We start from the raw sequence: 14,976 nt of genomic DNA, 5'->3' as shown, positions 1-14,976 counted from the left end.
TGATTTCTTCTGGTTTGCATTAGCTTGGTAGGTTTTGACTATTTTAACAAATACACATTTAGAAATGTTTAAGAACAGAGAACAACAAGTAATACATGCATGCTTTAAAAAAACAATATAAAATATGTATACCTTAATACTTGGCATTTTCAAAAAAGAAAGGAAGAAAAATGGGGTGAAAATATTTTTTACAATCATATGTCACATAACGTTTTATCTTATTTTTTAAATGTATTTTTAGTTGCCTAGGTCTTCTTTGTTTTGTTGTGTTCTACTGTAAGCAAAGTACCCATTGAAGCCACCATCTTTGTAAAAGAGGGAAGAGAGGCTCAAAGTGTTAATATCAATAAACATAAAAATCAAAATTTTATCTAGATTATTTTTCTGAAATGCAACTGTAGCACTGTTTGATGTCCATGCTTTTTATTTACTGAATTATTTTCATTTTAATGGCAGCATAGAAGGCATATGGAAGAAGATGTCACTTTGTAGCCTTACTAATATAAGAGTTCAGTGAAACCTGGAGTTTATTCCAGCTAATGAAATGCTTCAGTATTTTGAGAGATTGCTAAATGTGAAAGTAGTTTATTTCTAATAAAACATTTCAGTAATATTGTTCTTCAAGTGGAAAATAACCAGGGAATAGAAAACAATTTTAAAATACAAGCTAACCAACAACAAAGAAAAGAAAATGCCAGTCAATGTCACACTGCTACTCACCTCTCTGATCAAGTTTGTGGAGTTCTTCAAGTGTAACAATTAACGATCCAAGTCAGTTAATCTATGTGATTATGCAGTAGGGACTTGAATGAGTAAAAAATGTGGCTCATTCACAAAGAACTTCACACTATAGAACAAGAACATAGACAGAAAGTCAGTTCCTTATAAAATAGTAAAGAAAATATACTTACGATGTAAGAGGTTAAAAAAATGATTTCATACTATTTACTAGCAATGTTCCCTCAAAGTTATGGACAGTTTTTAAAGTCCTTTTTTAAAAAAGTGAGGAGTAAGTGTAGTGCAAGTATTTTTTACAATTCTTTTTACAATGAATATGTAAAGTTTAATTTTATTCTTTGGTAAGTTATTCTTTTGGTTATTTAGGTTTTATAATGATACTGATAGTACTTTCAACGAGTTCAAGCTTTTGCTTATATATCACACTTTTATGGATTTATTACTACATATATTATATTATTAAAAATGCATATATTTAAGCAAGATACTCAGAAAGGCATTGGGGCACTCTCCAATAATTTTTAATAGAGTCATTTTGATTCCTCCAAGGAAATGTCTTCCTTCAATTTAAGAAAGACTCTTTCTCTGCTAAAGGTTAACACATAAAGAAATGTCCATTATCAAACAAAATTTTAAAAATTCAAGCTACCAAGGAATCCCAACTAATATTGTCTTACCAGAAATTTTTATTAAAACTATACTTATACATTCATAACACTGGATTATTATCTTTTATATATAGAGAGAGAGAGCGTTCTTAGACTATGACAGTTTTAAAGACTTGAATCATTATTTCATTCAGATCCTAATTCAGAGAGGAACATGTAGGAAATTTCCAATCAGTATTTGTGGATGAAAAAAAAATAGAAGGAAAGAAAAAAAAGAAAAAGAAAGGATGTATAGACTTGAATAACGGAGCTAAGTAACAGGAAAACCCAAAAGAAAAGTAGTAGTATAAAATGTGTAACAGTATTAAGTTAAACAGCCTTTACTATCAGATGTGGAACAACATTAATCCATAATTAAGCAAAACAAATGTAAATATAGTTGCTGGGCTGATAATTTATCCATGATTAAAAATTTCAGCGTCAAATTTGTTGTTAAATAAGGTCACCTTACTTCATTATAATTCCCCAAGGAAACATTTTAGGAAGGTAAGTTTATGTTTTTGTTTCTAATAGATTGCATTCCACCTATCCCTGCCTCAGTTCTGAACCACATTGTCATAATTAAGATTTCCTCTGCAACAAACTCCCATAAACCATAAACAAATCACCCCCTGGGAAACCACTGGACAGTAGCAGCCACCAGCAACACACCTAGGCTCAAAATCCTGTGATATGGTTTTGCTGTGTCCCCACCCAAGTCTCATCTTGAACTGTAGTTCCCATAATCCCCATGTGCCCTGGAAGGGGCACCGTAGGGGGCAATTTAATCATGGAGGCAGTTACACTCACGCTGTTCTCATGATAGTGAGTGAGTTCTCATGAGATCTCATAGTTTTACAAGGGACTTTTTCTCCTTTTGCTGTGTCTTCTCTTTCCTGCCATCATGTGAAGAATAATGTGCTTGTTTCCCCTTCCATGATTGTAAGTTTCCTGAGGCCTCCCCAACCATGAGGAACTGTGAGTCAATTAAACCTCTTTCTTTATAAATTACCCAGTCTCACATATGTCTTTACTAGCAGGGTGAGAACAGACTAATACATCCTGTCACATGGGGAGATTCTACTAGCAAGAGTCTCAGACTGAGCTCAAGTCTGACAGACAGAGTTGCAAACATCACCAATTTCTGCTAACAGAGTCTATCTACAACAAAAGAACAATCCTCACATATGTACAATATGGAAAGGATTACTCCTGATGACCTCAAGAAATATATTCCTTTTCATGCATTCATTTTTGAACTACAAAGATTAGCAGGGTCTTCCTAAAGTTCCTTTGAAATTTTATAATTCTTAAACATCATTCAGTTGGAAATGGAAGTTCTATGTACTAAACTTTTCTGGTAATAAGCAATATATTTTCTTCTCAAAGCTAATAGGGATTTTAACTCTACCAACCATAGGACATGGTTTACATTATGATCTAGAGCAACCATCTTTCATTTGGCATAGGTTCTGAATGCATTGCCTGAATTTGCATGATAGCACTCTCTTGAGCTTTAAAAGTTAGTAAATAATGAATTCCAGTGTACTATTATACAGTGAACCTATTATTACTGTAAAAAGTAAAGACACTACAATTATAGAAAATAAAGGCTTGGAAAACAATTTGGGGATAATTCTACAAACTCATAGAAGGAAGAAAAGACACCTAACATGTTTACTTCTATGAAAAAAGCAGAGTGGAATTTAACTGTATATCTGAAAAGAGAGGAAGACTATTTAATTTCTCTTGAATCTGCCTATTAGCAAATTTTAAAGCAAATTGGATAATTTATAATATCAAATCATTTATTAACCTTTATTATTTATGTAAGTTGATTATATTTGCCTTGAGAACTGGGCATCTTTTCTTTCTCAGTATAAGGGCCTAATGCCAAGTACATACACACAGTATATCTTGCTGAATTTGTTGCATTTGTTTGAGTTGAATGAGACATTGTATAGCTTTCATCTAGTTCACAAATGATGATAATGCTAGCTAAAAAGAGTGAACAAGATTTTGAGAATTTGTTTGTGAAAAGAGAGAGATTGAAAGAAAATGATTAGCCAGTTAAGCTTTAAGCTTAGCTGAGAGAACCTCAGTAAAAGAATTCATGCAGGTTTATTTGGTATTGACATATACATGTATTTCCCTCTCAGCTAGAATGACTCCAAAAGGGTTGTCATGGTTGGTTGAGTAAATAATACATGCTTTAAAAACAATTATAAATCTGTATTCACCTGATGGACTTTGTATTCATTCCAGTCAATTGGGCATATAATACTCGTTTAAAAAATAAGTACATATAATGCATTAAAAACTGCTTAAACGCCCATTTAACCGGAGGGGCCAAAACAGCTCTAAAATGGAGCATGTGATTAACACTAATGGAAGTTATGCATATGTAATGAAAGGAGCACCCCAAACCCTTTTAAAGAGAGCTATGACAGGAGAATGACAGCTGGGAAACACCACGATTTGCGGCTTCTATTGCTTTGTAAAGCAGTCTCTGCCCTCATAGCAACCAACAACTCCCAGAGTGGTGAATCTTGGGGTTCAAGGCAATAAATGTACTGATATTTAAGGTAAAACAATGCTAAGGGGAATGGCAGTAACAGCCTGATGATAAACAATGCAGCGCTGTAATTGGATTGCATCTCCGTACTTAAACAGCTATTCACTGATGATGGCTCCCATCCCACTCAAAGGTCTTACCCAAGATTGCTTCTTTATAATGTCAAACACAAAAAGGACATATTTTATGTTTTTAATGAGTGCAATTCAGAAATAATCTCAAAATATTTTAGGTTCACAATATTTTCCTTTTATAAAGGATGAGGAAAATAAGCAACAGTTGGCATAAAAGAATAGAATTCTGGTTTATTTCTCTTTTGATCAGAGTTTCAAGAAATTATTTTTCAATTGTTCACATGGAGGGTGAGATTTGGGAAGCAAATAAAGGTCTGCCTGTCAACCAAATTGTTTCTCCATTAACCCTTCCCCCCAGCTCCCACCTCCACAAAAAAAAAAAAAAGTTTGAAATTATCAATAGAAGTGCTTTGTAGGGGGTTGGGTTCAGATGATAGAAACTCACTGCTGAAAATGCAAATACATCACCTGGACAAAAGATGCATCAATTCATTAGTGCTCCCCAGCCCATAAATTAACTTTGCAGGTGAACTCTTTACGACCTAGGGAAACTGGTCCTGTATGGCAACAAGGCACAGAAAAGAGCAGTTCCGTTGGGACAAAATGAACAAGGAATATATATTGTACTTTGAGGTAACACAAAAGAATAGACTGTAAGCAATCAATGGGAAGAAGGAAAGCACTGGGCTGTGTCAAGGAATCCTGAAAACAGACCTCCATGGTCTCACCCATTACTTTGCTGATCTCTTGCAAAGTAATATCACACTGGTAACTACTAGAGTTCCACCTCAAGTCTCAGTCTCTTTTCCATTTCCAATATAAATTGCAGTAGTTTGAATGTTGTTATGATGTGAGTGTCTTGAGGGCAGGGACTTTGATGTGTAGAGCATCTTAGATATTAGTAGTAGTAGTAGTAGTAGTAGTAGTAGTAGTATACAGGTATTATTAGTAGTGCCAAGAAGAATATCTGAAATGTAAGATATGCTCACTATGTATCTGTTGAATGAATGGAGTGAATAAATAAGTAAATATAATAAAGTTTTCCATAAGCACAGGATTAGAAATTAATTTCAAAGTCAAATGATGAGCTGGCTTCCTACTTCATCTTCTAAGGTAGAATGAAGACAATTTCACCTCTAAATAGATGATTTGACTAAGTAAAAGCTTCCACATACAAAAAGGGAAATATATAGTAGAAAATGAGTAAACCAGCTGGCAGCAAGAAGGGAAAAGAGAAGACCAAAAAGAAACAAAAAACCCTAAGAATGTCTTAAAGTGCCATTGACAGAACACAGAAATGACCCATAAAACAAAAGTCTCTTAGAGTTCCTTAAATCCAGGTCTATTCTCCGCAAAGAGTGGCATAGTATGTTTACTAGTTTTGTATTCCCATGAGATAAATGCTGCCTTCCTAACTGTCAAATACAGTCTTAAAATAAATCCCTATAACCTGACCCTGGGCAAACTCAAGGTCTCAGTCCTCTGAGAGTCACAAAATACTGAGTCCCATGCAGAGGGCAGAAGTGTTTCCTTCCAAACTCTTTGCCCACGTTATCACCTAGGTACAGTGCAGCCTTGAAGAATCCCACCACTTCTGCCTCTTTCTGTATAGTCGTCTAAAGGTAGGCCCCAAAATGTGAGTTGGTGGTGGGTTGGAAAGGTGATTCCATTTTATCTCCCATCCTCCACTATCCTCCCTACATCATACACCAAATCTCTCCTCTCTAGTGATCAAATAAAACTCTCAAATGAAAGGAAACAAACCAATACTGTGGAAGTGGATGGCAAGGGGAAGCACAGTCATCTAAGAGTAACCTGCCAAAAATTCCTATTCTACATGTGTTATTTCATGTAGTTCTCACCACCTCCCTAAGAAGGTATCTTCATCTTTGATATGTGGAAACTGAGGCTAACTTGAGAGATTAAGTAACTTGCCCAAGAATGTATTACCTCCCATGAGTTAGCACTAGAAGCCCAAGCTTCAACCAGGAAAACATAGCCCTTGCCTTCATGAAGCATATTAAGTAGAGAAATGGAAAAATAAACAAGAAATTAAATTAAATATGCTACAGAAGCACCTAAGGGAACTTCTAACTCACACCTGGAGAGGCAGATAAAATGTTGGCTACACTGAGATCTAAAAGATCAACTGGATTAAGCCAAGAAAAGAGGCAGTGAAGACAGTCCATGTGGAAGAAATGATATATACAAAAGAGTAGTTATATACAACCTAGAAAAACTGCAAGGGTGAAAAGTTGCAAAAAGTGCTACTGAAGAAATCAATAGAGACAAGCTCGTGCAGGACCTTGTAGGTCACAAAGAGGAATTTGGACCCTATCCTGGGAACAATGTAAAACTGTTAAAGGGGATGAACAGGGGTGAGATACGCTTAGATTTGTGTTTTGGGAAGACTCCTCTGGCTGCAGTGTGAAACAAATGGATTTTTAAAGAGAAAGGAAAATAATTTAGGTTGAATTAAATAAATTGTCAATATCTGAGTATTTTTGTCTGACAATGTTGACAATTTCATATGGTTCAGCCTAATGGTTACACAGCTGTTGTTTACACTAAAGCAATGGTAGGGAGAATAAAAAGATGTAGATGCCTTTCATACCTCTGTAGCTATTTATGAGAAGACAGCACTCAAAGATTGATTGAATATGCTAAGGGAGGCAAAAAGGAGCACCAAGAATGATCCCCAAAAAGGCTTCTAAATAGAGCAACTGAGTAGATAACGATGTCAACCATCTATGTAGAAAAAGAGATGAAAGAATTAGGAGGAGAACATAAACAAGTCGACTGGTTGGAGGAGGTTACGTATCCCAAGAACCCTCCATACAAAGAGTAGAAAAAAATGCCTTAAAATGAAAATTCTGAATTAACAAAATAAAACTGAGTTTAAAATGGGTAATATTGTTAAAAGGTCCATCAATGCTTATATTAATAAATAAAACCCTTAAGCTAAATTGCCAATCTCCATCTTTCCATAAAATAGGTATCCTTCTTAACTGATAAAAAATAGGCTTTTATTTTTGTATGGATTCATAATCTGACCTTCTCCAGATTGTCAAAGCCTAAGAAATAGCTTCAAGACTATAGATTAACCTTTATAGGGTGTACTTGACATGAATTTTTAAGAGATATAGTGTCTTCAACTTAATGATCTCAATACAAATTTAAGATTCAATCAGCATTAATGGTGGTATTAGAAATGATAACTTCAATTATAAGCATAATGCATTTTCCTTTGGGATATTAATTTATGTAGAGTACTCTGAGTTTGCCCTGGTATAGTCATACTTCAAACCTACTTGTGACCAAGAAAAGGCATTTGTGCTAGTTTGATTAGCTAGTTTGATTATACTAGATAAAATATAATATTTTCAATGATTAATTTAGATAATAGCAAATGTTTAAAAAATGTTATATAACTCATTTTCCAGAAAGTTGTTTTTTCTAATTATCTGAGAAAAAGGGTATAGGTTGAAATTAAAACAGATAAGATATGGAATTCATAAAAGAAATCTGTGATTTGGTCCTCACGTGAATTTTATATTCTACTCAATCTATAACTTTAAAAGGAATAGCTATAAGAATATTGTGCTACATGAGAATAAAGCAATTTCCCTCAGTATTCTTTTTCATCATTTCACTTTTTGAAAGAAAAAAGTTCTCTAAGGAGATATGTGACTAAATCTATAAGTAACTTTTAAGAACGTTGACAGCTATTTTTAAAATGAGAACATTAAGCATTCTCTTGAAAATGAAAGTGAAAGTATCTATAACATCAAAATTATCTAAGCTGAAAACTCAAATGTAAAATCTTCTTCTCTTGGTAATTTAGAAAAAATGTATATTATTAAAAGAAATTTCCCTGGGGACTTTGTCAAGGTATACTCTAGAGTACACTATAGAGTATAGTATACAATAAAATATATGGATTGATATCCATATATAATATCTCTAAAAACACATTAAATTAACATAATTAAAAGTTGTTTTAAAACTTTAGAGCCTAGAGTGTTAATAATTACATGTGCTAACCGATTTTTATATGCCATGCGAAATCTATCTGATGTGCTAGGTACTTAGATGTAGGTACAATTATAAGTCCCATTTTACAGATGAATAAACAAAGCTTGAGGTTTAAGTTACTCATCTGATTTCTCCCAGCTAAGGAGTGGCAAACCCCATTTGCATGCCTCTAAAGCATGAGCTTAACTCTAGCATGCTATGTATTAACTCTCTAGGAAGATGTAAGGTGACCTCCCTCTTATCATTATATTTGTTTTAGACTAGTGTGTCTTTTCATTAGTAACATTTAACTAATGGGGAAGAGAGTGGTACTCAAAGATGAAAATAGGGTACACTTCTGGCTTGATCACTGAGTTTATACCAATTGGATCTTTTTTTTTTGAGTTGGAGTCTTGCTCTGTCGCCGGGCTGGAGTGCAATGGTGCAATCTCTGCTCGCTGCAACCTCCGCCTCCCAGGTTCAAGCAATTCTCCTGCCTCAGCCTCCCAAGTAACTAGGACCACAGTCGCATGCCAGCATGCCCAGCTAATTTCTGTATTTTTAGTAGAGATGAGTTTCACCATGTTGGCCAGATTGCTCTTGATCTCCTGATCTTGTGATCTGCCTACCTTGGCTCCCAAAGTGCTGGGATTACAGGCATGAGCCACCGCACCCGGTCTGCATCATTTATCCATTCAGTTTTTCTATCTGCAAAATGAGAATTAAACTGGATTAAACAGGGGTACCATTCTATTTAATGGTATTTCTGATGTTGGTATTGATGGTTATGCGGAGTCATCATATAATTTTAAGCATTTAAATTAAAAGCCCCTCATTAAAACTTATTTTAAATAGTTCAATATAATATTTATACATCCAAAACACTTTGGTGGGTACTTCAAGAAAAACAGAAATCAAAGGCAGTCTATGCTTTCCATGACATAACAATCTGCTCGGAAAGATACAAAACACATGCAATCAGCATAAAACTGCTAAGCAAAATATACAAACCAGTACAAAACAATGTAGTAAAAAATATCCACCCAAGAAATGAAGGCTAAGGAATAAAGCGACAGGTGCAGCTTGGAAAGAGAATGCGAAGGATGTGTTTTAACCCAAAGAATTAAGAAAGTGATGAAAGTGATGCTCAAAACGAAAAGGTAAGTAAGCATGAAAATTTATATTTGGGGCTAAGAAAAGTGTACAAGATACAAGAGCTGGAAAATTGAGCGAGGAAAATTGACAGATGGCCTGGAAGATCACACAGCAGATTTAAATGAAATAAAAACAACTTTGTTTTGATTTGGTTCTTCAACTTACTTTTATAATTCAGGGAAACAAAAACTCTAATCTAATATACCATTTGCCCAAAGTGTTTGCAATGAGCACCTGTCAAATTAATGTTTTTATAAGTTACTCTATGAATTTTACCCTACAATTAAATAGGAGGACCAAACCCAAATATTTCCAATACAAATTGAAACGGGGGTTTTCTTAGCCCAAAGGTTTCTTTAAAAAAAAAAAAAAAAAAAAAAAAATATATATATATATATATATATATACACAAAAGCTTTTAAACAAAAGCTACATATGTGTAAATGTATCTTTTGATGTTTAGAGCTTAAAATACACATTTTTCTCCAGCTCTCTTCAGTGGGGTCTTAATGGTAGTTTTATCTTTTGTTTTAATTTAATCCCCCTTGTGTAACTTTTAATGCTTCTTGCAAAATTCAACAGTTCAATCTGGAGCCAAAGAAATAAAACCTTGATGACTCTTAAAGAGTTTAAGATTAATTCAGGAAGAAATTACTTTAGTTAGTCATGCCTATTCTTAGTAACCTGAAGTTTGCTTTCGCTGAAGAAGTGGTGAGGGTTGATGTGAAGTCAGGATTTAGTGCACGATGCACACTTTGTTTCCAATCACTGAATGCAAGAAGATAGAATAGCATTTTGAATGATGATATTATTGTACATGCTATCAAATAATAGCAAATGAGATAAGACATTAATGTGCATGATAAACAGAAATGAATATCATTCTTCCTGGTTAGATTATGTCAACGAAACAAGTGAATATTCTATGGTTCAGAAACACTATAAGTAAATTTTTAATGGAAGCCTACATATAACTGTCATAAATGTCTTTCTAAGTCAGGATATCGTGAGCAACTACTCAACATCAAGACATCTACTACGTTGGGGAACTTGTAATTGTTCTTCCAGAATACGCTATGAACACTGCCGTGTTTATCAATTAATCATGCAGTTACTGTTATGCAAACCCTCTGCCAGGTGAGCTGTGAGTGCATCTGCATACTGCACATGAACTAAGAATGAGAACACACAAAAAAATGGTCTTTTTTTTAACCTGCTTCCTCTTGTTCAAAGCAAAAGGCACCCAAGCCAGCTGAAACTCTGAATTAGGAATATTCACACGTGTATGGAGAGAGTGATTGGCATCTCCTAATATCTGCTTTATTTAGTATCAAATAAAAAATACTTCTCACATTTTTATAAATGGGTAAAAAAAAAAATCTATTGAGCAATTATTATATGCCAGATACTATGCCGAGTGCTTTGCGTAGAACCTCATTATTCCTACCTTAAAACTATTGTAGTTGTTTTCAGCGGTGTCCATATTGCCCACTGGGGATATTCGGCAATGTCTGAAGTCGTGTTTTGTTTTGTTTTGTTTTGTTTTGTTTTGTTTGTCAGAACTTGTGGGCAGTGGTTGTCCTATTGACAATTGAGAGGTAGAAGCCAGGGATGCTGATAAACATTCTTCAATGCACAGGACAACCCCTACATTGAATTGGGGGCTTTTAAATTATCCAGTCCAACAGGTCAATAGTGCTGAGGTTGAGAAATCCTGCCCTATTCTAATCTTGGTTTAACAGATGAGAAAAACGAGGTTTAAAGTGGTTAAGTAAACTGCTCAAGGTCACAGGGCTAATGAGTGGCTGAGTTGGGACTCAAACCCAGCACTGTCCAACTACAAAAGCCCAGATCCTTGCCACTATCTCACACTCTTGCTGCTTTGCACCTCAGTGTAAAATCATTTGCTTCACTGTACACATTTCATAGCACAGCAAACCTGGTGCCTTGAATCAGAGGCCCTCCACTTTGGTGTTGGTAGAGCTACTCTCTACCTCTTTGATCTTCACGAGTCATTCAAATTCTTATCAGTAAGCAAGGAACCTCTAGCTAGAGTTTTCCTATTTCTTCTTTCTATGATTCTAACCATGAGCCATCTAGAAAGGTTACCTGATTGCCTCTCCTTTCCTCCACCAGGTGTTAGCTTAGGCCTCCCTAAGGCTTTGCCCTTACTCTGTTCTCTGCTTCTTAGCAAGCAGCAAAGGAGTCCCTGGAGTCGCCTCCTGCTGACTTTTCCATCTGCTCCGTGGAATAGAATCCCACCTTCAGTTGTGCCAGGGGTGACTTTTTCTTCCTCCAGGGAACAACCCGAACTCCTCTGGGGCAGTAAGGGGGATTTGGCACTGCCCTTTCCCTCCAACTGTCTGCGGAGTATCAGTTATTCTGCGGGGAAGCCACTAAGAGTTCACTCTCTCCTACTCTGTAGTAGTAAAGATTCCTAGGGGAGGGGATCCACAGCCTGACCTCCAAACCAAATAGCTGAGGACTCAGTGTATGTTGTTCAGTTACCTGTGTGCACCCTGGGGACCAATCTAAAACAGCCCAACCAACGTTAGCTGTCAGGTAGCTTTGGGGGATTCTCATGACCCCAAAATAGCCATCTGGCTAAACAACAGCACAAGGAGCTATAATTTGTTTCTAAATATAGACTTCAAATAAAAGAAGCAGTATTTTCTATTGCATGCTGTTTTAAGGGACCAGACTTGTTTCTGTAGAAAATGGGATAGAGAACATGCAAGAATTGCAGTAAGATATTAAGCAGAACCAAACCCACTAATGAGGACTCCATTGCCTTCTTTTATTGCCAGAAAAGGATTTCTGGCTCTTGAAACCTGCCTATGCGATCCAGAGGTGATGCCCCAGTTGGAATATATCACTCTCACACAAAGATCTCAGTTTTGCAAATAGTAGTAGATAGGCAGAACGTAGATTTGTCATCATAACCGGGTAACTGAAACTTACATCAGGGCTGGGCACGGTGGCTCAAGCCTGTAATCCCAGCACTTTGGGAGGCCGAGGCGGGCGGATCACGAGGTCAGGAGTTCGAGACCATCCTGGCCAACATGGTGAAACCCCGTCTCTACTAAAAATACAAAAAAATTAGCTGGGCATGGTGACGGGCACCTGTAGTCCCAGCTACTTGGGAGGCTGAGGCAGGAGAATGGTGTGAACCTGGGAGGTGGAGCTTGCAGTGAGCCGAGATGGTGCCACTGCACTTCAGCCTGGGTGACAAAGCAAGACTCCATCTCAAAAAAAAAAAAAAAAAACTCACATCAGAATCTAAACTTTAGTAATTTCTTCTTAACCTTCCTCTCCAAGGCATCTCTCAGTTGTGCCCATAAAGATCAAAATTACCTAACGTCAACTACTTTTCCCTTATCTCCACCAGACCAGCTTCTCCCTGCTGATGGTTCCAGTGATGATTAAATTCCACATAGCAGAATGAGAGAGAAACAAGAACACTAAAATATCAAGAAACTTGAAATACCTTGTGAATAAGTACAAATAATCTGCATTTTAACTACACGTGTCATGAAATTGGGCTTACCTTACTTCTACCCCCACCCAATTCTGCCTGGCTTGGCAGTTTCTGCTTCAGTCCCTTCTGGGGGAAGCAGAGGATTGCTTGTTGGAAAGGTCAGCACAGTTCAGAAATACGGGCATACTCCCCTTCAGAAAAACAAAGATGATGAGGTGATAAGAACCCCATTTCTGGCCCTGTTGCTTATGGCACTTGAAGCAATGACATTCTCTGCATCCCACAGACCAGATGGTAGTTGGTGCTGAGTGTAGCACAACTGGTTAGACTCAAAGTGTCCTTGCCATCATCTGAAAGCAAACCAAGGGTCTTACCACAGTACCTTTCTATTCTTTGAGATTCGAATACTGTAGAAATGGAATCAGCTGCTTCTAATGGAGATTTAACCTAATTTGATTTTAAATCATTTTCTGTTTTCTGGTCCCCCCATCCAACATCCTACCTGAATACACACACACACACACAAACATGCACACACATACACACTGTTTATTCCATGTATTTCCAAAGATTTAAGCGGGATGAAAGTGAGAGAGCTAAGCCAGGCTAGAGCTAGGGCAGCTGAAGCTGTCACAGAGCTCTCTCCCCCTGACATATAAGTCTGCCAAATTGAACAGCCAACTAGCAATCATTTTTCTTTTCCCTCATCTCCTCAGAGCAGAAGCTGATGTTCAGGGTAGTTTTAGAATATGGACAGGGGTCTCCACGGCCAAGAAAAGACATCTGACGCTTCTCCCTCCCCTCCCCCAAGCCCTGCTCAGCGGATGTAACTCCTCTAAGGCTTGGATGCAGGTCTCCAGAGGTGAAAGGAGCATGGACCAGCCCACTATGCTGCCTTGCCCACAGCATAGTATAATATTAATTAGTCACCTTCCTTATTATTCAGTCAAAATATGCCAGACTGAAATAAATTACATTCTTAGCACATATTTCACACCCCTGGATCAAGTCTTGCAAGGTTTTTCTTTTATTATTTATAAGATCATGTGCTGTCTTCCTGCAGAAAATGAGATGGTCTGCATGAGGAAAAAGGTAAAAGAAATGCAGAGAAATGAAACAATCAGATATTCCCTAATGATATTTAAAAATAGAAAATTTGCTACTGTTACATACAGCATGTTCCATCTTTTGAGATTTAATGGCTCTCTTGTGGTTTAATGGAGAATTACTTTCAGTAATTGATTATTAAAATTTAAAATTGCTAACCATCTTCATTATTAGATGAGCGAACATGTTATCCTTGTAATTAAAAAAGCCTGAGACTCACTTTCATCCTGTTGACAGAGCGGGCAGACTGTCTCCACACTCAGACTTGATGGTTTCAGGCTTCTTGTTTGACAAAAATAGCCAGCCAGTCATTTGATGATGAAAATGCAGAACATCCACAGAGACTGAGCAGAAAATATAATGAACAAAAAATAAAATAATAAAAAGCCCTACAAGCAAATTAAAGTTTTCAGTCCCTACTCATTAAATGCTATGCATCACTTATGTGATATTTCAATGTGCCAGTGCTCAGGTAACACAGGGCGCTGTCAGGTTTTTCTTCAGCCTCAATCAACGTGCCCTTTAAAAGCAGCACAATCTCCCAGCACTTTGGGAGGCTGAGGTGGGCAGATCACGAGGTCAAGAGATCGAGACCATCCTGGACAACATGGTGAAACCCCGTCTCTACTAAAAATAAATACAAAAATTAGCTGGGCGTGGTAGCATGTGCCTGTAGTCCCAGCTACTGGGGAGGCTGAGGCAGGAGAATCTCTTGAACCTGGGAGGCGGAGGTTGCAGTGAGCTGAGATCATGCTACTGCACTGCAGCCTGGTGGTAGAGTGAGACTCCATCTCAAAAAAAAAAAAAAAAAAAAAAAAAAAGAAAGAAAACAGCACAATCTTTCCTCCTCCACCTGCAACAGCATTTCCCCTTTGACATTTAACCTCAGATATGTACCATTATAAATTTTTGGTTTCGGCAACATATTACACAAAGTGGGCACTGGAAAAATCCAGTGTGGTTCCCTGTTCTCTTGAATGTGTATAGGATGTCTCCAGCTTCTTGTATGGAGGGCTCCAAGCAGTAAGCCCCTGCCAAGTTAAAAAGAGCCCTTCCTCAAAATCCCTCACCGTATCCACACACTGAGAGATGCAGCTTTATCAGTCAGTTATCCACACACCAGGGGTGAGGGATTTGTCTGTGTGGGATCTTGCATTTCCTTGAACGTTTTCATGATATTAGAGTGTT

The 14,976-nt window shown here is 36.9% G+C and overlaps 1 long non-coding RNA gene across 1 annotated transcript; it reads right to left on the bottom strand.

The window, feature by feature from the left end:
* Nucleotides 1-726: 726 nt before the first annotated feature.
* On the bottom strand, nucleotides 727-14,132 carry LOC129490535 (uncharacterized). Its single transcript, XR_008660279.2, has 3 exons — nucleotides 14,009-14,132; nucleotides 8,678-8,756; nucleotides 727-847 (listed from the first exon to the last, which is right to left on the bottom strand). It is a non-coding gene; the product is annotated as an uncharacterized lncRNA (long non-coding RNA).
* Nucleotides 14,133-14,976: the final 844 nt, after the last annotated feature.

The sequence above is a fragment of the Symphalangus syndactylus genome, chromosome 9 (assembly GCF_028878055.3).
Source record: "Symphalangus syndactylus isolate Jambi chromosome 9, NHGRI_mSymSyn1-v2.1_pri, whole genome shotgun sequence".
In the NCBI taxonomy this organism is placed as follows: Eukaryota; Metazoa; Chordata; class Mammalia; order Primates; family Hylobatidae; genus Symphalangus; species Symphalangus syndactylus.
Note: the sequence above shows the minus strand (reverse complement) of the source record. Positions and strands in the feature narration are given on the sequence as shown.